General features: G+C 34.5%; 1 long non-coding RNA gene across 1 annotated transcript in view; it reads right to left on the reverse strand.

The window, feature by feature from the left end:
- Window positions 1–2972: 2972 nt before the first annotated feature.
- LOC118895957 overlaps window positions 2973–21968 on the reverse strand; it is a 32755-nt gene continuing 13759 nt past the window's right edge. The window contains exon 3 of the long non-coding RNA XR_005020054.1: window positions 2973–3756. This is a non-coding gene — a long non-coding RNA (uncharacterized LOC118895957). The remainder of the gene's footprint in view (window positions 3757–21968) is intronic.

The raw sequence follows: 21968 nt of genomic DNA on the forward strand, positions 1-21968 counted from the left end.
TGAAATGTCTGTTGACATCTTTGTCCTACTTTAGTTGTGTGATTTGTTTTCTTCTTGTTAAGTGTAAAAGTTCTTTGTATATTTTGAACAACAGTTCTTTATCAGATGTGTCTTTTGCAAATATCTCCCAGTCTGTGGCTTGACTTGTCATTCTCTTGACATTGTTTATCACAGAGCAGAAGTTTTAAATTTTAATTAATTCCAGCGTATCAATTATTTCTTTCATAGATCGTGTCTTTGGTATTGCATCTAAAAAGGCATCTCCATACCCAAAGTCGCCTAGGTTTTCTCCTAAGTTATCTGCTAGGAGTTTTATAGTTTTGAGCTTTACATTTAGGTTTGTGATCTATTTTGAGTTAATTTTGTGAAGGTTGTGAGATGTTTGTATAGATTTTTTTTTTTTCTGCATGTGGATGTCCAGGTTTTCAAGTACCATATTTTGAAAAGATTATCTTTTCTCCATTGCATTGCCTTTATTCCTTTGTTAAAGATCATTTGAATATATTTATGTGGATGTACTTCTGAGGTCTATATTCTCTTCTGTTGATCTATTTGTCTATCATTTTGCTATTACCACACTGTCTTGATTACTATAGTAAGTCTTGAAGTCAGATAGGGTCAGTCCTTCAACTTTGTTCTTCCTCTTCAATATTGTATCAGCTACTCTAGGTGTTTTTTGCTTCTCCATATTACCTTGATAATCAGTTCCTTAATATCCACAAAATAACTTGCTGAGGCTTTGTTTGGGATTGTATTGGCTATATAGATCAAGTTGGTAAGAACGGAAAGCTTAGTAATAATGTGTCATCTTATCTATGAACATGAAATATATTGCTATTTATCTAGATCTTCTTTCATCAAGAGTTTTATACTTTTCCTCATATAGATCTTGTACATATTTAAAAAAATTTCCACCTAAGTATTTTTTGGGTGGGTATTAATGTAAATGGAATTATACTTTTAATTTCAAACTCCACTTTTTCATTGTTGGTATATAGGAAAGTAATTAACTTCTGTAACTTAACCTTGTATCCTGTAAACTTACTTTAATTGCTTATTAGTTCCAGGAGTTTTTGTGTGGATTCTTTTGGATTTTCCACGTAGACGACCATATCGTTTGTGAACAAAGACAGATTTACTCCGTACTTCCCAGTCTGTATACCGTTTATTATATTTCTTTGTCTTGTTGCATTAGCCAGTAGTTCCACTATGATGTTGAAAGAGAGAAATTTTCAGTCATTATAGTTTCAAATATTCTTCTTTTCCTTTCTCTCTCTTCTCCTTCTGGTATCCCCATTATGGGTATTTTACACCATTTTTAGTTGTCTCACAGTCCTTGGAAATATGTGTATATATATTTTTTTCTTTTTTTTCTTTTTTTAGTCATTTCTTCTCTTTTCAATTGTGGAGGCTCCTCAAACTCAGAGAATCTTTTCTTGGCTGTGCCCAGTCCACTCATAAGCCCATCAAAGGCATTCCTTATTTTGTTGCAGTGTTTTTGGTCTCCAGTGTTTATTTATTTATTTATTTTTAGGATTTCCATCTTCCTACCTACATCACACATCTGTTCTTGCACACTGCCTTTTTTATCCATTAGAACCCTTAGCATAGTACTCAAAGTTGTTTTAAATTCTTTAACTGGTGATTCCAAAATCCCTATCATGTCTGGTTCTGATGCTTGCTCTTTCTCTTCACATTATGCTTTTGGCCTTTTGTTTGCCTTGTAATTCTATTTGGATTGTCAAGCATGGTATACTGGGTAAAAGGAACTGCTGTAAATAGGCCTTTAGTAATGTGGCAGCAAGGTCCGGGGGAGGAGGGATGTGTTTGTTCTATAGTTCTGTAATTAGATCTCCTTTTAGTGGGCCTGTGCTTCTTGACTGTGAACTTCACAAATGCTCCTCAGTCTTTCTCCTCCTTAGGCAGGACAGGATGGCTAGAACAAGCTGGAGTTGGGTATTTCCCTTTTTCCAGGTCTGTTATGTTCCGATAATACCCCAACCGGTTAGGGTTTGGTTAGATAGCTTGTCCTGAAAGGAGGTATTAAGAACAGCATGCTCGGGGGGCTTCCCTGGTGGCACAGTGGTTGAGAATCCACCTGCTGATGCAGGGGACACGGGTTCAAGCCCTGGTCTGGGAAGATCCCACATGCCGCGGTGCAAGTAAGCCCATGGCCACAACTACTGAGCCTGCGCATCTGGAGCCTGTGCTCCACAACAAAAGAGGCCGCGATAGTGAGAGGCCTGCGCACCGCGATGAAGAGTGGCCCCCGCTTGCCACAACTAGAGAAAGCCCTCGCACAGAAACTAAGACCCAACACAGCAAAAATGAATAAATAAATAATAAAAAAAAAAACAAACAAAAAAACAGCATGCTCTTGTGATACACCATACTGGAACAGAATATGAAAAAGAATATATATATGTATAACTGAGTCACTTTGCTGTACAGCAGAAATTAATACACCATTGTAAATCAACTGTACTTCAATAAAATTAAAAAAAAAAAAACCAGAATGCTCTCATATATTTCTAAATAGCTTCTTTTTCCCTCCTTCATTGGAAGTATGAGGACACTTTTCTCCTATATTTACTGTGGAAATCTGGTCAAGATCCTTGAGGTAAATCTCACAATATTGTGGAAGTCCCACAACTCCCCCTTGGAGATTTTAACTCTCAGAAGTGTCTGCACTTTGCTTCTAGCAATTGGTTAATTGCAATACAGGTTTTCCTACCCCGGCACTGGTTCCCATGACAGTTTCTGCTTGTGCTTCTCTGCTCTAGTAAGCTGGGATTCCCTGTCTTGGCCTGTCTCTTCAATCTTACAGGCATTGGTTTTCCCTTCACCCTCCCCTTTCTAACAGATCCAAGAACAGTTGTTGATTTTTCAGTCTGTTTAGCTTTTACTTGTTATTATGATGGAGTGGCAACTTCCAAGCTCTTTACATATGGAACCCTGTTTACATACTCTTCAAATGCAATATTATGCTGAAATATTGTATCTGTATATAAATGGGTACAGATATATACATAAACTGAATGTCCTCTCATAAAGTGAATGTACCTCTTTAATCAGCATCTAGATCAAGAAACAAAACATTACTAGCATCTCAGAAACTCCTTGCATATACCTTTCCAGTAACTCTAACTACATCTTCACTGAGAGTAACCACTATTAACAGAGGTACTTTTTTTTTTTTTTTGCCTCTCTGGGTGGCTTGTGGGATTTTAATTCCCTACCAGGTATAGAACCCAGGACCCCAGCAGTGAGAGCGCCAAGTCCTAACCACTGGACTGCCAGGGAATTCCCCAGAAGTACTTTTTTTTTTTTTTTTTTTTAAATCATTTCAAAAATCAAATTTTCTGAAGTTTACTTTTCCAGCAAACAAAGAATCTCTTTATTTTATGGAAAGGGACTGAGGGACTATATTAGGGTTTGCTGGTAGATTTTACCTTATTATTTTCCCATTGTGGTGTTACTTTTTAAAATGCCCCAAATTCTTCTGCACTCCTCCCATCAAAAGGCAGAATCTGTGTTTTCTCCTTTTGAATCTGAATAACTTTTGACTATGGAGGAGGAGACACTAAGTACCTCTGAGGCTATATAGAATAGAGCTTCTATTTAATTGTCTTGGGGGGTTTACACTAACATACAGTCACCAGCCTCTGAGAAAGCCAAGTAGCCACATGAAGAAGCCACGTGGAGATGTTCCAGTCAACAGCACCGGATGCAGTTCCAGATGACAGCCATCACCACCTGCAGGATAAGTAAAGGAAGAAGCCTTTGTGATAATGCCAACCTCAGCCTCCATCTCACCATAAAAGCATTTGAGACCCTGGGTGAGGGTCACCTAGCTGAGCACAGTCAATACTTAGAAACAAATAGTTATAATAAAATGGTAAATGTCTTTTATATCATTACTTCTTGGGGTAACTTGTTACACAGCAATAGTAACTGAACCAATTTTTGTACTTGAAAGTGCTGTAACAAAAACTTGCAACGTGTGTAACTGGCTTTGGAACAAGAGAACAGCTGGAAGGGTGTTAAAGAGTGTTTTAGTGAAAGCTTAAAGGGCCGTGAGGAGAGGATAAGCAGAAGTTTAAAGGGATCAGGAGGGCATGGCGGCTCAAAGGAAAGTGATGAAATGTTCTGAGAAGCCAGAAGAAAGAGGACTTCATTTGGAAGAAAGTTTGGTGGACACTGTCAAGTATGATAACATGGAAAATAGGAAATGTACCTAAGGACCTTGAAAGTCTAATGAAAATATTATCCAGGCAGAATATTAAACATACCACATGACTTTTTCTAGCTGAATACATTAAATGTGAGAATAGAGAGGTGAGAATAAAAGGAACTATATAATAAAGTTAGAAAAAAAATCTAAAAAAGAGATAGAACCTCCTAAATTAAAAATACAATTCTTTTTCTAATTCCTTTCCATATGGCAAAAATTCTCCAAGAACAAAAGGAATAAAAAGCTTCCATGCCAAGGTCATATCTAGAGCAAGACCATAAAGTACTTTGTGAAGACTTCAAAGAAATATAGAATGGTGCCTCAATGAAACTTTTGGAAAGATAAAAGACCTTTTATGAATCTTAAAGGCACGTGGTGCAAATCCTCTTAGTAAACAATAGGGCTTCTAAGAATCTCAAGGCTGTTGTCCAATAGCAGTTTCATTGGGAGCTAAAGGTCCAGAAGGACATGTCTGGTAGTTAGTTATCATTGTACATTTTGTTTAAAGGAATGAACTTCTGTAAAATTTATAGAAAACCCACAAAGTTGTTAGGATATTGTTTCTCTTGGAAGCACAGAAAGAGAATATAAAATTAAAATGTCTTTGGACCCTCAATGTTTCAGAAAGAGAGTAGGCTGAGACTATTCAGTTCAACCTGTTTTCTCATGGAGAAAGGATGGATGGCTCAGAGTGTTGCATCAGGAACTCAGAAAATGGAGCCACGATCCGTGGAGAATCACTCCCAGGAAGAAGAACCAGGCTGTACCCAAGACCTGGCAACGTGTGCCCAGCCAGTCCATGGGACTATCCCATGCAGTCTGGTTTCCTCTTTTTGAACAGAGTGTTTATTGCTATAATGCCTTAACACTTGCTTATTGGATTTATGTAGGGCAGCTAACTTGTTTTTTTTAGTGGAGACTTTCAAGTTGACAAAAATCTTATCAGAGAAGCTGTTTCCCCTCCAAAACAAACCAAGAGCCTCATCTCAACTTGATTTGACCTAGATGGCACGATTTTGAACCTACAGCCGCGTCTGATGAGACATTTGACAAGTCTTAGAAAGGGGTTAAAAATTGAACTTTATTTTGAGTCTTATGGGATAATTCAGCCTGGTAGTATTATAGGAATTTAATTGACTAAGCACCTCCCTTTTCTGAGGGCCAAAATGCTTGCTGTGGAAAGAAGGATCATCAAATATATTAATTGATTTTGCATCATATAAGGTGACAATTAAGTTTTATATCATCTGGATTTCTCAATGTTTTAGTTAGGAAAAATGTGAATAACTTGTTGCCGGTGTGTAAATCATGACTGATCTATAATGTAGCCCCTGAGTTCTTTAATACTGATCCCAGCAAGAGGTGGGGATCTTTGTTTTTTACCCTTGAATCTGGGTGGATTTTGACTATGGCAGGAGGAACATTGTGCCATTTCTTTCTGGTTATTTTGGTGCACACATATTGATTATGTTCTAAGGAAGCCAAGCAACCTGTGAAGTGGTTGCTGGTTGCATGTGGGTGTTGTAGCTGATGACCACAGAAAAGATCCAAGCTGACAGTATCAACCACCAGACATGTGGGAAGAAGCCTCTGTAGTGGCACCAGTGCCACCACCTACTATAGCTGCATAGACTCTAAGTCAAGAACCACCTAGCCAAGTCCAGTCAACCAACAGAACCATGAGAAATAGCAATGAAATAACAATTATTGTTTTAAGCCACTAAGATTTCAAGTTGTTATGCAGTAGTAGGAACTAGAAATCTAGATATATGACTTGAGCTCAAATTTAGATATGTTTTAATAGCAAAACATGCTATTATTCTTTGCCAACAGTTCAATTATACCAACAATTCATTTTATCTTCTAATAAAGTATCATTCTTCTTTGTATCAGGGGCCTTTGATGGTAGAATATCAGGTAATTATAGAAGTTAATAAAAATGGTTTTGGCATGGTTGTTGATCATATTTGGGGATCCAGGTCAGGTGGAACTAATTTGTCATCTTACATGTTAAAATATCAGTTCACATATTGAATGCATCTTTCTTCCTAAGTGAGTACTTTGGAGAATAAAGTCTTATAGTAAGGGGTGGGTGTTATTTGGGGTGCTATTATGTTTCTAAGCTAAACTATTCCAGAATCTTTAAATCTCTTTTTGTACTTTGAACCTCCTCATATATTAAATCTTTGAATCTCTTTATATCATCATTTTAAATGAATTTTAAAGTGTTACTTAGTATTATTTTAACCCTTAGGTTCACTAAGAAATTATTTTCAGAAGTTGTTTTACTTATCTCCTGTTTCTGATATGTTAGTTCTTTGGTTTTTCAGTTATTGTTTGATCTCACCCAATTAGGATACCTAACTTCATTTTGCTAGTGTGTTAGAAGGTCACCAATGCTTCATGGTCCAATAGCTTATTCTGTATTCTCTGAAAATGCTTTCTTCTGTAAATTGATCATTAACATGGAGTTTATAAAACATTTAAATTAATAAATACACTGTTTTCCTTTGTGAATTAAATACACTTTCATGTGGGTAGAGAGGATAGTAAGCTCCAGTTCAAAGAGGCTCAGGATTTCACCTACAAAAAGTAATCTGGTTTTAAAACCTCATTTAAGCTTTATCTGGCATTACAAAAGTTCAAAATCCTATACACTGCTTTCAAGTAGAAAGTAATGGAATTTCAATTTTGCTAAATAGATTGCCTAGTGATGCTTGAAGAGTTTGATTTAACTAGATAAATGAATTAAAGAGTTGAAAAAGGAAGTGCAGGAATGAATTTTGTGTGTGTATGTTGGGTTATGTAATAGAAAAACTTTGATAGTAGCTATACATGTTTATAAGAGATAGAAAAATTTGATTTAAATTCTAACATGTCACTATATACAGGAAATAATTTGTTGACAAATATTAAATACATTGGGAAAGTTATGAAACAGCTTCCCTTGGAAGTTAGTATTTTCTATGCAATTACATAGATAAAATCCGGAATGGAAAGAAATGTATATGTTCAGAGATCATTTAAGGTCTTCAATCATTTTGGCTCGTATTTCATTTGAAATAATTTTGCAGTCTATGCTCTCTCTTATATATTTGTAAGTTTACAAACTTACAGAAGTCTTCATCTAAAATTTTCCATTACCAATTTAAATAGTTCCTAGGGATGTAATTTTTGGAATATTGTAAATGTTGGCATTAAAAAATAAAACTGTTACATCACTTTTAAAAATATAACCAATGGAATCTAAATATCAGTTTAATTTGACATCTACCACTACTCAGGTTTAAACATGACAGCTTATTATTAACATTCTGAAGTTTAGATTTTTCTTTTACGCTAAATTTATTTATGTTCTTCTCCCTGTAAAGATTTATATGCTAATAACTTAAGTAATTTTCAATCAATTTATCTGCTTGGGATCTCCTCATATAATAAAACATAATAAGTTTTAAATGTTAGTATGATCTTAATCCTAACTATCTAATGTCTTTAACTGATCTTACATAAATTCTTATATAGAACTTACATGTATATAAATTAATGTACATATATTAATGTGTATTTATATTGCAATTTTAAAGTAAGTTTGTTTCCTGTGAAAAGAACCTATGAGGCACTACATTTCTTTTCCAGATTTAGATAATATTATATTATAATGATTACAAAATTAATCAAAATAAATGATTTAAAATGTTTGATAAATAATTATTAAATCTAGAAAAATGGTACAGATGAACTGGTTTGCAAGGCAGAAATAGAGATGCAGAGGTAGAGAACAAACGTATGGACACCAAGGCAGGAGAGCGGGGCAGGAGTGGTGGTGGTGGGATGAATTGGGAGATTGGAATTGACATATACACACTAATATGTATAAAGTGGATAACTAATACGAACCTGCTGTATAAAAAAAATAAAATAAAATATTAAAAAATAATAATAAAAATAAAGATAAAAAGTAAAATTTTATTGGAAATGAATTTCTTAATGAAATGCATCCTGACAGCTCTACTATTTTACTTTCTGTTGACAGAAATTGTAAATTATTAAATATTTTAAAAGATGAAATAATATTAGGAGTGACACTAATTAGACTACTTCATAGTACTAATTGTTAAAATAAATTTTCACTGTTTTCTTGAATAACATCTAAGTTTTAAAAAATTACATAAATGTTTTATCCTTGGGGTTTATTTATTCTATCCTAAGAATTTTTATTTTCTAATAAAACATTTCAGTTACATTTAAAAGAATTAGTAACAGGAGACCTTCAAGATGGCAGAGGAGTAAGACGTGGAGATCACCTTCCTCCCAACAAATACATCAGAAATACATCTACATGTGGAACAACTCATACAGAACACCTACTGAATGCTGGCAGAAGACCTCAGACCTCCCAAAAGACGTGTGGCTGACAGAGTCTTTGTGCTCTGTCCAGGTGTCAGGCCTGTGCCTCTGACGTGGGAGAGCCGAGTTTAGCACATTGGTCCACCAGAGACGTCCTGGCTCCACATATCAAACAGCAAAAGCTCTCCCAGAGATCTCCATCTCAATGCTAAGACCCAACTCCACTCATCGACCAGCAAGCTACAGTGTTGGACACCCTATGCCAAACAACTAGTAAGACAGGAACACAAGCCCACCCATTAGCAGAGAGGCTGCCTAAAATCATAATAAGGTCACAGACACCCCCAAACACACCACCAGACATGGTCCTGCCCACCAGAAAGACAAGATCCAGCCTTATCCACCAGAACACAGGCACCAGTCCCCTCCACCAGGAAGCCTACACAACCCACTGAACCAACCTTAGCCACTGGGAGCAGACACCAAAAACAATGAGAACTACGAACGTGGAGCCTGTGAAAAGGAGACCCCAAACACAGTAAGTTAAACAAAATAAGAAGACAGAGAAACACACAGCACATGAAGGAGTAAGGTAAAAACCAGACCAAACAAATGAAGAGGAAAAAGGCAGTCTACCTGAAAAAGAATTCAGAGTAACGATAGTAAAGATGATCCAAAATCTTGGAAATAGAATGGAGAAAATACAAGAAACGTTTAACAAGGACCTAGAAGAACAAAGGAGCAAACAAACAATGATGAACAGCACAATAAGGGAAATTAAACATTGTCTAGAAGGAGTCAATAGCAGAATAACTGAGGCAGAAGAACAGATAAGTGACCTGGAAGAAAAAAATAATGGAAATAACTACCACAGAGCAGAATAAAGAAAAAAGAATGAAAAGAATCGAGGACAGTCTCAGAGACCTCTGTGACAACATTAAATGCACTAACGTTCGAATTATAGGGGTCCCAGAAGAAGAAGAGAAAAAGAAAGGGACTCAGAAAATATTTGAAGAGATTATAGTTGAAAACTTCCCTAATATGGGAAAGGAAATAGTCAATCAAGTCCAGGAAATGCAGAGAATGCCATACAGGTCAAATCCAAGGAGAAACATGCCAAGACACATATTAATCAAACTGTCAAAAATTAAATACAAAGAAAAAATATTAAAAGCAGCAAGGGGAAAATAACAAATAACATACAAGGGAATCCCTATAGGTTAACAGCTGATCTTTCAGCAGAAACTCTGCAAGGCAGAAGCGAGTAGCAGGACATATTTAAAGTGATGAAAGGGGAAAATCTACCACCAAGATTTTTCTACCCAGCAAGGATCTCATTCAGAATCGACAGAGAAATTAAAACCTTTACAGACAAGCAAAAGCTAAGAGAATTCAGCACCAACAAACCAGCTTTACAAAAAATGCTAAAGGAACTTCTCTAGGCAGGAAAAACAAGAGAAGGAAAAGACTTACAATAACAAACCCAAAACAATTTAGAAAATGGTAATAGGAAAATACATATCAATAAGTACCTTATATGTAAATGGATTAAATGCTCCAACCAAAAGATACAGACTGGCTGAATGGATACAACAACAAGACCCGTATATATGCTGTCTACAAGAGACCCATTTCAGTCCTAGGGACACATACAGACTGAAAGTGAGAGGATGGAAAAAGATATCCCATGCAAATGGAAATCAAAAGAAAGCTGGAGTAGTAATTGTCATATCAGACAAAAGAGACTTTAAAATAAAGACTATTACAAGAGACAAAGGACACTACATAATGATCAAGGGATCAATCCAAGGAGAAGATATAACAATTATGCAGGCAACATAGGAGCACCTCAGTACATAAGGCAAAGGCTAACAGCCATAAAAGGGGAAATCGACAGTAACACAATCATAGTAGGGGACTTTAACACCCCACTTTCACCAATGGACAGGTAATCCAAAATGAAAATAAATAAGGAAACACAAGCTTTAAATGATACATTAAACAAGATGGACTTAATTGATATTTATAGGACAGTCTGTCCAAAAACAACAGAATACACTTTCTTCTCAAGTGCTCATGGAACATTCTGCAGGATAGATAATATCTTAGGTCACACATTAAGCCCTGGTAAATTTAAGAAAATTGAAATCGTATCAAGTATCTTTTCCAATCATAGCGCTAAGAGACTAGATATCAGTTATAGGAAAAAAATCTGTATAAAATACAAATACATGGAGGCTAAACAATACACTACTAAATAACCAAGAGATCACTGAAGAAAGCAAACAAATACCTAGAAACAAATAACAATGAAAACATGACAACACAAAGCCTATGAGATGCAGCAAAAGCTGTTCTAAGAGGGAAGTTTATAGCAATACAATCCTACCTCAAGGAACAAGAAACATCTCAAATAATCAACCTAAACTTACACTAATTAGAGAGAGAGGCAAAAACCCCACAAAGTTAGCAGAAGGAAAGAAATCATAAAGATCAGATCAGAAATAAATGAAAAAGAAATGAAGGAAACAATAGCAAAGATCAATAAAACTAAAAGCTGGTTCTTTGAGAAAATAAACAAACTTGATAAATCATTAGCCAGACTCATCAAGAAAAAAAGGGAGAAAACTAAAATCAACAGAATTAGAAATGAAAAACGAGAAGTAACAACTGACACTGCAGAAAAACAAAGGATCATGAGAGGTTACTACAAGCAACAATATGCCAATAAAATGGACAACCTGGAAGAAATGGACAAATTCTTAGAAAAGCAGAATCTTCTGACAACTGAACCAGGAAGAAATAGAAAATATAAACAGACCCATCACAGCACTGAAATTGAGACTGTGATTAAAAATCTTCCAACAAACAAAAGCTCAGGACCAGATGGCTTCACAGGCGAATTCTATCACACATTTAGAGAAGAGCTAACACCTGTCCTTCTCAAACTCTTCCAAAATATAACAGAGGGAGGAACACTCCCAAACTCACTCAATGAGGCCACAATCACCCTGATACCAAAACCAGACAAAGATGTCACAAAGAAAGAAAACTACAGGCCATAATCACTGATGAACATAGATGCAAAAATCCTTAACAAAATACTAGCAAACAGAATCCAACAGCACATTAAAAGGCTCATACACCATGATCAAGTGGGGTTTATCCCAGGAATGCAAGCATTCTTCAATATATAGAAATCAATCAATGTGATAAACCATATTAACAAACTGAAGGAGAAAAACCATATGATCATCTCAATAGATGCAGAAAAAGCTTTTGACACCCATTTGTGATAAAAACCCTCTGGAAAGTAGGCATAGAGGGAACTTACCTCATCATAATAAAGGCCATATATGACAAACCCACAGCCAACCTCGTTCTCAATGGTGAAAAACTGAAACCATTTCCACTAATATCAGGAACAAGACAAGGTTGGCCACTCTGACCACTATTATTCAACATAGTATTGGAAGTTTTAGCCACAGCAATCAGAGAAGAAAAAGAAATAAAAGGAATCTAAATCAGAAAAGAAGTAAAGCCGTCACTGTCTGCAGATGACATGATACTATACATAGAGAATCCTAAAGAGGTTACCAGAAAACTACTAGAGCTAATCAATGAATTTGGTAAAGTAGCAGGATACAAAATTATTGCACAGAAATCTCTCACATTCCTATACACTAACGATGAATAATCTGAAAGAGAAATTAAGGTAACACTCCCATTTACCAGTGCAACAAAAAGAAAAAAATACCTAGGAATAAACCTACCTAAGGAGACAAAAGACCCGTATGTAGAAAACCATAAGACACTGAAGAAAGAAATTAAAGATGATACAAACAGATGGAGAGATATATCATGTTCTTGGATTGGAAGAATCAACATTGTGGAAATGACTCTACTACCCAAAGCAATCTACAGATTCAATGCAATCGCTGTCAAACTACCAATGGCATTTTTCACAGAACTAGAACAAAAAATTTCACAATTTGCCTGGAAACATTTCTCTCAGAATGGGAGAAAATACTTGCAGATGAAGCAACTGATAAAAGCTTAATCTCCGAAATACACAAGCAGCTCATGCAGCTCAGTATCAATAAAACAAACAACCCAATCCAAAAATGGGCAGAAGACCTAAATAGACATTTCTCCAAAGAACATATACAGATTGCCAACAAACACATGAAAGGATGCTCAACATCACGAATCATTAGAGAAATGCAAATCAAAACTACAATGAGGTATCACCTCACACTCGTCAGAATGGCCATCATCAAAAAATCTAAAAAAGTAAATGCTGGAGAGGGTGTGGAGAAAAGGGAACCCTCTTGCCCTGTTGGTGGGAATGTAAATTGATACAGCCACTATGGAGAACAATATGGAGGTTCCGTAAAAAACTAAAAGTAGAACTACCATATGACCCAGCAATCCCACTACTGGGCATATACCCTGAGAAAACCATAATTCAAAAAGAGTCATATACCACAATGTTCACTGCAGCTCTATTTACAGTAGCCAGGACATGGAAGCAATCTAAGTGTCCATCAACAGATGAAAGGATAAAGAAGATGTGGCACATATATACAATGGAATATTACTCAGCCATAAACAGAAAGGAAGTTGAGTTATTTGTAGTGAGGTGGTTGGAACTAGATACTGTCATACAGAGTGAAGTAAGTCAGAAAGAGAAAAACAAATTCCGTATGCTATTACATATATATGGTATCTAAACAAAAAAGTGGTTCTGAAGAACCTAGTGGCAGGACAGGAATAAAGACGCAGACGTTGAGAACGGACTTGAGGACACAGGGAGGGGAAACGGTAAACTGGGATGAAGCGAGAGCGTGGCATGGAAATATATACAGTACCAAGTGTAAAATAGATAGCTAGTGGGAAGCAGCTGCATAACACAGGGAGATCAGTTCAGTGCTTTGTGACCACCTAGAGGGTTGGGATAAGGAGGGGGGGAGGGAGATGCAAGAGGGAAGAGATATGGGGATATATGTATATGTACAGCTGATTCACTTTGTTATAAAGCAGAAACTAACACACAATTGCAAAGCAATTATACTCCAATAAAAATGTTTAAAAAGTTAAAAAAAAGAATTAGTATTAATAATCTATATCAAATAGTGTCAAAATACTCTTTTAATTGAAGATGTTTTGCTCTTCAGATTTGTCCTAAGAGTGGGTATTAAGAATAGCTAAAAATAATTGATAATCTGTTTATATATGTACGTGTGTGTGTGTGTGTGTGTGTGTGTGTGTGTGTGTTTAAATCTGATGCTTCTTCTTTGGTCATCCAAGAGTCTCTTTCAAAAAAGATACTTAATTTTTAAAATAATGGGCAATGGAAAAGGAAAATTGCTAAATGTAAATGACTATTATTTGTACCACAACACTTTACATATACTCCATTACGAGGTATATACAGATGAAAGAGATAAATTCAGGAAGCTCTATTTATTTTCGGTAGGTCAATTATAAAAAAAATTTGGTTGGGCAGCCTAGAGGTTTTTATGTCTTGAGAAAATGAGCCATAAGAAAATTTCAAATGGCTGGAGTTAAATTTGTATATGAAAAGAGCTATTCTGAACTCTGCTGAAGGTTCAGTTGTGGAATAAAAATATTAGTGTCAGTTAGGAGTCTCCAAAACAAGGGTAAGGAATTACAGAAACCAGAAAGAAGGGAGTAATTGGAAACCATGAGAGGAAGGTTTGCATTGAAAGTGACTTAGGATGTAAATTCAGCAAGTTGGATGTGTGTGTGTGTGTGTGTGTGTGTGTGGTGGCAGGGGGAGGAAGTGGGGAGAAAGGAGGAAAGCGAGAGAAATTGTGCTCTCTTAGTTTTTCACTTGAATGACTGAAAATTTAATGGTCCCATAAACTGAGACTGAGAATTCCTGGCATAAACAAATTTGGGGTAAAATTTTGGGGAAAGATTTCTAACTCTGACACCTTGAATTAACTGAGGGAAATTATTTTAATATGTTTGGTATTCACTTAGTTTCTGAAAGTTTGAGGAAAAGTCTGAACTAGTGACATACATTTGGGTCATCATAGAATCCACTAAGGAGATCTAGAAGAAGTAGTTAAGCTTACACACTGAAGGAGAAATTGGGAGTGGTTATGGTAGGAAGTGCAATACAATGGAAGTTAAATATTGAACTATCTTCTTTAGATCTCTGGTTTTATATCACTAATTACTACCAGAACTCTGCTCAGATTCCATTACCCTGACTTCAGTGTAAAATCTTAAAATTTAATTGGCTATTTTCCCATCAATAAAATCTTTCTCTTCTGAATTTGCTTCATCTATAGTAATTTTTCTTTCAGTAATCTAAGCTCGAATCTCTTTGATGAATCCATCCACTTGCCTTCTGCCTTTTTCTAATATCAAGTCAGATATTAAGTTCAAGTCTGTTTTCCATATCTCTTGGTTTGTTTTCAATTATCTCACCCTTAACTTTGAACATCTTTCTAAATGAACTTCTGACCATCTGTTCTCCTTCTTTTCCCCATGGTATATTACTTCCATATTAATCTTTCTAAGAAATATTTTGGTTTATGTCTGTTTCTGATTTAAGAACATTTGAATGAATCTGGGGTTTTCAAAATATTATTTAAAAATATATCTCAGAATACTAACTAAAAAATCACTTGTTAATTTTTGAAGGATGTGTAAATTCTTTTTAGTTTGAATAACAACTTATAGACATGAATATTTTAGCTTCTCCTTATTTTATACAATAGGGAAAAATAAAACTCACCATTATCTTCAGACCTATATATTTCATGAACATAAATGAAAAAATCTGCAACAAAATATTAGCAAATTAAATGTTACAATATATAAAAAATATACATCATGATCAAGTGAGATTTATTCTAGTCATATAATCCTAGTTCAACATTTGAAAATCAAGTAATATAATTCATCATATCAACAGGCAAAATAAGGAAAATCATGATAATGTCAATTGCTGCACAATAAGCATTTGACAAAATCCAATATCCATTCATGATAAAAATCTCTCAGCAAACTAGGAATGGAGGAAGACACCCTCAACTGGATAAAGAGCGTCTATAAAATACCTGCAGTTACCATCATACTTAATAGTGAAAAACTAGATGCTTCACACTAAATTAGCAGCAAGTCAAGGATGTCTTCTCTCATCACTCCTATTCAGTGTTGTCCTGGAAGTCCTAGCTAATGCAGTAACACAAGAAACTGAATTAAGATGTGTGCAGATTAAGAAGGAAGGAATAAAATTGTCTTTGTTCACAGATGACATAATTGTCTGTATAGAAAATTCCAAAGAATCAACCCAAAAAACTCCCAAATTAATAAGTAAAGTAGCAGGTTAATAGATACGAATCAGTTGCCTTCCTATATACCAACAACAAACAAATGGAATTTTAATTTAAAAACACAATATCTTTACATTAACACCTAAAAAATGAAATAGTTAGGAATAAATTTAACAAAATATGAATAAAATCTATATGAGTAAAAGTACAAAACTCAGAAGAAAGAAATCAAAGAGGAGCCCAATAAAAGGTAAAGGCAATATACATTTCATGTTCATGGATGGGAAGACTGAATATTTTTAAGATATCAGTTCTTACCAGCTTGATCTGAATATTTAATACAATGCCAAACAAAATATCAGCAGGTAACTTTCTGGATATCCACAGACTAATTCTCAAGTTTATATGGAAAGACAAAATATCCCACATAGCCACCTCAATACTGAAGAAGTACAAAATTGGAGGAGTAATTCTACCGGATGTCATACTTAGTATAAAGCTATAGTAAAGACAGTGTGGTGTTTACATAAGAACAGATGATGGGTCAAAGGAAAAGAATAGAAAGCCCAGATGTAGATCCACATAATAAGAGTAAACTAATCTTTGACAAGGGAGCAAAGGCAATTAAATGCAGAATAGTCTTTTCAACAAATGGTTCTGGAACAACTTGAGATCCTTATAAAACAAACAAACAAACAACTTAGACACAGCTCTTACGCATAGACACAGATCATAAACATCTCACAAGAATTAACTCAAAATGTACCATAGCCCTAAATATAAAATGAATGCAAAACTATAAAACTTCTAGAAGATAACAGGAGAAAATATATGTGACATTGGCTTTAGAAATGAATTTTTAGTTACAAGACCAAGAACACAGTCCATGAGAGAAAAAATTAATGAGTTGGATATCATTAAAATGAAAAAAAGCGTTGTGCTCTGTGAAAGACACTGTTAGGAGAATGAAGAGACAACCCACAGACTAGGAGTGAATCTTTGCAAAACACATATCTGATAAAGAACTGGTATCAAAAATATGCAAAGAACTCTTAAGTTCAACAATAAGAAAACACATAACCTAATTAAAATGGAAAACAAAATAAACAGATATCTCACCAAAGAAGATATGTGGATGGTAAGTAAATGTATAAAAAATGCTCAACATTATATGTCACAAGAGAATTGCAAGGTAAAACAAAAAATTAGATACCACGACACATCTCATAGAGAGGCTGAAATCCAAAACATTAAGAATATCAAATGCTGGTGAGGTTGTGGAGAAACAGGAACTCTTACTCACTGCTGATGGGATTGCAAAATGGTACAGACACTTTGGAAGACAGTTTGGCCTTTCGTACAAAAGCAAGCATATGCTTACCATATTATCCAGAGAACATGTTTCTTGGTAATTACCCAAATGAGTTGAAAATTTATGTCCACACAAAACCTTCACACATATCTTCATAGCAACTGTATTCACAATTGTTTAACTTGGAAGGAATCCAGAGGTCCTTCAATAGATAAATGGATAAATAATATGTGTGACATCTATGCAATAAAATAGTATTCAGTGATAAAAGGAAATGAGCTATTAAGTCCCAAGAAAACATGGATAAATCCAAATGCAAATTTCTAAGTGAAATAAGCCAATCTGAAAAGGCTACATAGGTAGGATTACAGCTATAAGACATTCTGAAAAAGCACAACTATGGAGACAGTGAAAAGAGATCAATGATTGCCAAGGTTTTAAGGATAGGGAAGAGGGATGAATATGTGGGGAACGGGATTTTTATGACAGTGAAACTTCTGTATGACACTGTGATGGTGGATATATGTCATCACATTTGTCAAAATCTGTAAAATGTACAACACAAATCTTGGGCCCTAACATAAACTACTGACTTCAGTTCATAATAGTGTATCAATATTGTCTCATCCACCTTGAAATGTACCATATTAATGCTGGATGTTAATATTAAGGGAAACTGTCTGCTGGGGAAGAGAGGAGATGTGGAGCAGAGGGTACATGGGCACTCTCCATACTTTCAGTTCAATTTTTTAAAACATAAAACTGTTCTAAAAAGTCTATTAATTAAAGAAATGTGATACAGATTCCCAGCTGGAAGTCTTATTAGCAAAGATGACAGATTCCACTGCTAGTCTCTCATGGACCTTGCTATCTCCTGCATGGAAATATTCTGAATTTCTTTTTGGATACATTCCTAGATATCCATCTGTTTTGAGACTTTGTAACAAGATAATTAACTGTTATAAAGATGAAGATGTATTACTTTAAATATCATCTAGGCCAATATTTTTATCTTGCTAATTATGAAAATATGTACAATATTGAAGAATACTAAATGTTCAAACATTCCTATTCCTTTCTTTTTCTGTGGAAAAAAAATACAGACTGAGATTATGTTTCTGTTTCAAACTTTACAGGTAAAAGTACAAATTGGAAAATTATGTTTAAAAGTTAGTGGAAAATTTCACCAAACTCTATTAATAGTGATATTGAAAAAGATGTGCTTTTTCCTAGAATTGTTCATTAGTTTTTCTCAACATGTATTATGAAAAATTTCAAATATACAGAAAAGCTGAAGGAATTATATTTAGTTTGCTATATATTTCTGCCAGGAAAAGTCCCACAGACAATTTTCTGTTTTGACGTATATATACATTCATGAAACCACCACCTCAACCAAGAAAATGAACTTAATTATCTCCCACAAAAACTTCATTCTGCTTCTTTGTTTTACTTCTTTCCTAATCTTCCCTTTTTCTTCTATCTTACCCCATTTTTGGGAACTACTGATCTGCTTTCTGTCACTATATACTTGTTGGCATTTTGTGGAACTTTATGAAAATTAAATAATACAGTATGAACACTTTTTTGTCTGACTTCTTTCACTTAGCATAATCATTTTTTATTTCATCCACATTGTGGCATGTGTCAACAGTCTATGGTTTCTTACTGCTGAGTACTATTCCATTCTGTGGCTATAACACAGCTGGTTTATCCATTCACCAGTCAGGAAACATTGAGCTGTTCAGAGTTTTGGGGTGTTACATGTAGATCTGCTATGTGAAAATTTGTATACAAATCTCTGTGTGGGACATACACTTTTATTCTTGCTTAAATACCTAAGAGTGAAAATGCTTTGTCATTTGGTAAGAAATTGCTCAATTTTTTCCAAAGTGGTCGTTTAATTTTACCTTCCTACAACCAGTGTAAAAGTCTTTTATCAGATAAATGGTTTTCCTTTATTTTTCTCCACTCAGTGATTTGACTTTTTATCTTTCAAAGCCTAGAAGCTTTTAATTTTTACGTAAAATGTATCCACTTACCAATTTACTAATTTATATTTGCCAACTTAAAGATTTTCTCTATATGTTCTTCCACATATTTTCTAGATTTAGATTTTCTATTTAGTCTACAACACACTTTGAATTAATTTTTGTAGATGCTGTAAAGTATGCATTGAAATTTATTTTTTTGCATATAAATATTCAATTTTCCCAGCATCAGTTGTTTAAAAGGCAATCTATTCTCCACTGAATTATCTGTATATCTTATTTGATAATCAACTGAACAGATATATGTAGGTCTATATCTGGAGTCTTTATTCTGTGCCAGTATTCTTTTGTCTTTCTTTACGCCCACACTGTCTTGATTATTGTGGCTTTATAAGAAGTCTAGACATCAAGCAGTATAATCTCTTCATCTTTGCTTTTCCTTTCTAAATGTTTTTCTCTTTTTTATTTTTCACTGATTTAAGTTCTTTGCCCATAGTATCAATTGTTATCCTATTGATATTCAGTCTTCTCACTAATAGCAAAGGTATATTTCTAAATTTATTTCTGTCAGCAGTGTTTTGTAGTTTGCCATGTAGTGGTTTTGCATACCTTTTGCCAGATGTAACTCAATGCAGGGAGAATACTGGGCTCCAATTGAGTTCCCCCTGTCATTGCCTGGAAACTGTCTCCAGAGAGTAAGCTAGGCAATCATAGGGCTCCTTCATCTGTTTCCTGTATCTTTGGCATCCCTGTCTCCTGTTGCTTGTGGTCAATGCCACAAAAACCATGGTTTTATATATTTTGTTCAGATTTTAAAATTAATTTAGGTCGGAAGATACCTGTTAACACCATTTTGGCTGGAAGGAAAAATCCTGTGATAGATTTTGAACAAGAAAGCTATTAGATTTTTCAACAGGTGTTTGCCTTTGGTTCAGAGAAGCAGCTTACTATTAAACCATATTGACAATGTGATCCTCTGTATTCAAAATTACTAAAGGCATTTACCATCCCTTCTAAATTTTTTTCGTCCTCAAAACCAATTATGTGCCTGGCACATAGACAGCTGAAAGACTCCTTAGGTCCCTGATTAGAGAGATAATTATATAAATAATGGACTTTATTGTTCATTAATATTCATAAAACTTAAATAAATATTTAACACATATATAATTTGTTTTAATTATTTTCTTAGCATAGATTTATTTAATAGATTAGATTTAGTGAATATATAAGTATAAACTTTTTAGAAATTCCTACAGTTTCCTAGACAGTGTTAAATGATAAAATATGGGCTAATCTTTTACAAGTTCTTGAGAAGTGTAGGCTACACACTAATGAATAATAATTTTCTATAAACTGTATCATAATTTTAAAAATTACACTGCTTCTAAAAGATTCACATTATCTTAGTTGGTCTTTACTAAAAAGTTACACACTTTTTAAATGATGTGTTACTTAAAGATATTAAGATGAAAATGCGTGGCGCGGGGGGATCAGCTCGGTGCTTTGTGGCCGCCTGGGGGGGTGGGATGGGGAGGGTGGGAGGGAGGGAGATGCGGGAGGGAGGAGATGTGGGAGCGTGTGTGTATGTGTAGCTGATTCACTTTGTTATAAGGCAGAGACTAGCACACCATTGTGAGGCAATTATACTTCAATAAAGATGTTTAAAAAAAAAAAGATGCAAATGAATTAGGTTTTTTGCCTTTATTTATTGAAAAAATCTAAAAGAAATATTATATTTCTCATTATGTTTTCTAGTCAAGTCAAACCAAAAACTCTACTTTGTAAATGACATTTTTAATACTATGTTTTATCTCCTATTTTGCTAGCTCTTGGTTTTAATAAGATCCTTTTAAAATAGATCATTCTGCTCTGGGGAATGAAGGAAAAAGCCAAGATTCATGATTTATTGTTAGCTGATGGAAGAATAATGGGTATCAGACTCATTGGCAACAACTCCAGCATTGTAGTGGTATAGAGTCTTGAAGTTCTCATTAGCTGTGCCATTCTGCTTTGAAAACCTTATTCCCAGTACTTCTTCATTCAATTCTCATATGTTCTTATAAAAAGAGACTATTATAATCATTCTTTTCCAAGAAAATCTAAAGTCCTTTAACTATGAAATCTTACCTCCCATCAAACAGAATTCTTAGACCACATAATTTGGAATTTAATATTAATCTTTCCACAACTGTTTTTATGTATTAAACTCTCCTCTCCCGGAATATTATATGTTCACTGAAGATGTGGCTATATCATATCTTTGTGATTTTGTTATACTTTTTCATGCATTCACTATTGAAGCAATTAAGCATTATTTTTCTAATACTACTAATAATATTAAACTTTTGCTGATGCAGTTGAATTGAATAAAGGGGATATGATTGCTCTATTGAGTATGAATGGAAAGTGTATTGCATTTAAATATTCAAGTGGCCCATTGCTTGGCATATAAAATACTATGCACAACACTCTTAAATACTCTCTTAATTGTGAACTAGTACCATGTACCCCTATTCTATACCACTTTTGAGATATTTAAATCAGATATTTAAATGCAGAGAAGTTGGAGAAATATTTGAAGGCAAATATTTGGTCACCCTTTTCAGATTTAACTTCTTCCCTCCACACATTTGGACAAAGAAATGATTTTACTTTTCTAGCGAAAAAGTTGAATTGAAATAAAGTGAGAATTTCCTTCTATATATGCTTTCATTAAATGCCATACTAGATTTGGGACTACACTAAATTTGGGAATTCTTTATCTCAAT

This window comes from Balaenoptera musculus, chromosome 5, assembly GCF_009873245.2.
Source record: "Balaenoptera musculus isolate JJ_BM4_2016_0621 chromosome 5, mBalMus1.pri.v3, whole genome shotgun sequence".
NCBI lineage: Eukaryota > Metazoa > Chordata > Mammalia > Artiodactyla > Balaenopteridae > Balaenoptera > Balaenoptera musculus.